This window comes from Orycteropus afer, unplaced genomic scaffold (assembly GCF_000298275.1).
Source record: "Orycteropus afer afer isolate SDZICR_OR568_19922 unplaced genomic scaffold, OryAfe1.0 scaffold00016, whole genome shotgun sequence".
Taxonomy (NCBI): Eukaryota; Metazoa; Chordata; class Mammalia; order Tubulidentata; family Orycteropodidae; genus Orycteropus; species Orycteropus afer.
The window spans coordinates 5,421,265-5,422,726 of NW_006921603.1; positions in this window are offsets into that span (position 1 = coordinate 5,421,265).

Genomic DNA, 1,462 nt, shown 5'->3' on the forward strand with positions numbered 1-1,462 from the left:
TTCTTCCAGATTTTCAAATTTGTTGGAGTACGGTTTTTCATGGTATCCTGATATTATCCTTTTTATTTCAGTTGGTTCTGTTGTGATGTCATCCATTTTGTTTCTTATTCATGTTATTTGTATTCTCTCCCTCTTTTCCTTTGTTAAATTTGCCAGTGGTTTTTCCATTTTATTAATCTTTCAAAAAACCAACTTCTCATCTTGTTGATTTTTTCTATTGTCTTTCTATTTTCTGTTTCATTGATTTCTGCTCAAATCTTGATTATTTCCTTTCTTCTGGTGACTGACTGTAGGCTTTCCTTGCTGTTCTTTTTCTAATCATTGGAGATATTCATTTAAAGTTTTGACTTTAGCTCTTTCTTCTTTTTTGATGTGTGCATTTATTGCTATAAATTGACCTCTGATCACTGCTTTTGCTGTGTCCCAAAGATTTTTGTATGTTGTGTTTTCATTCTCATTTGATTCAAGGAATTTTTAAATTTCAATTTTTATTTCTTCTCTTACCCAGTCTTTCTTAAGGTGGGTGTTGTTCAGTTTCCAAGTGATTACTCTTTTTCCATTGATCTTCCTATTGGTGATTTCTAATTTGATAGCATTGTGATCTAAGAAAATGCTTTGCAGTGTTTCAATATTTTTTAATTTATGAAGGCTTGCTTTATGGCCTAACCTATGGTCTGTCAGGGAAAATGTTCCATGTGCACTGAAGAAGAATGTATATTGTGCTGTTGTTGGGTGAAGTGCTCTGTAGATGTCTATAAGGTCAAATTGGTGAATTGTATTGTTTAGCTCTTCTTCATCTTCGCTGAGTTTCTTTCCAGTTGTTCTATCTTTCATTGGAAGTGGTGTATTAAAATCTCCTATTATGACTGTGGAGTCATCTATTCGCCTTCTCAACTCTTTTAAAGTCTGATTTATGTATTTAGGGCTCTTTCATTGGGTCCATAGATATTTATTATGGTTATATCTTCTTGTTCAGTTGATCCTTTAATCATTATATAATGTACTTCCTTGTCTCATATGGTGGTTTTTGTCTTAAAGTCAATTTGATCAGAAATCAATATTGCCACTCCTGCTCTTTTAACATTGCCATTGCTTGATATATCTTTTTCCAACCTTTGATTTTTGGTCTACTTTTGTCTTTGTCTCTAAGGTGTGTCTCTTGTAGACAGCATATTGATGGGTTTTGTTTTATTATCCAATCTGCAACTCTCCATGTCTTCAGTGGTTCATTCAAACCATTAACATTCAGGTAATTATTGACAAGTATGAAATGGTTGCTGTCATTTTGTCATTTGTTTTTTCATGGTGTCCCTAGTTTTTTTGTTCCATATTATTTTCTGTGCTGAGCTCATTTTGTTTATGAATCATGTTATCATTTCCCTCGTTGCTGTTGTTTTAGTATATGCTGAATATTTGTGCTTGCCCTATTTTTTATTGTGATGTGAAGGTTTATAATTTTTCT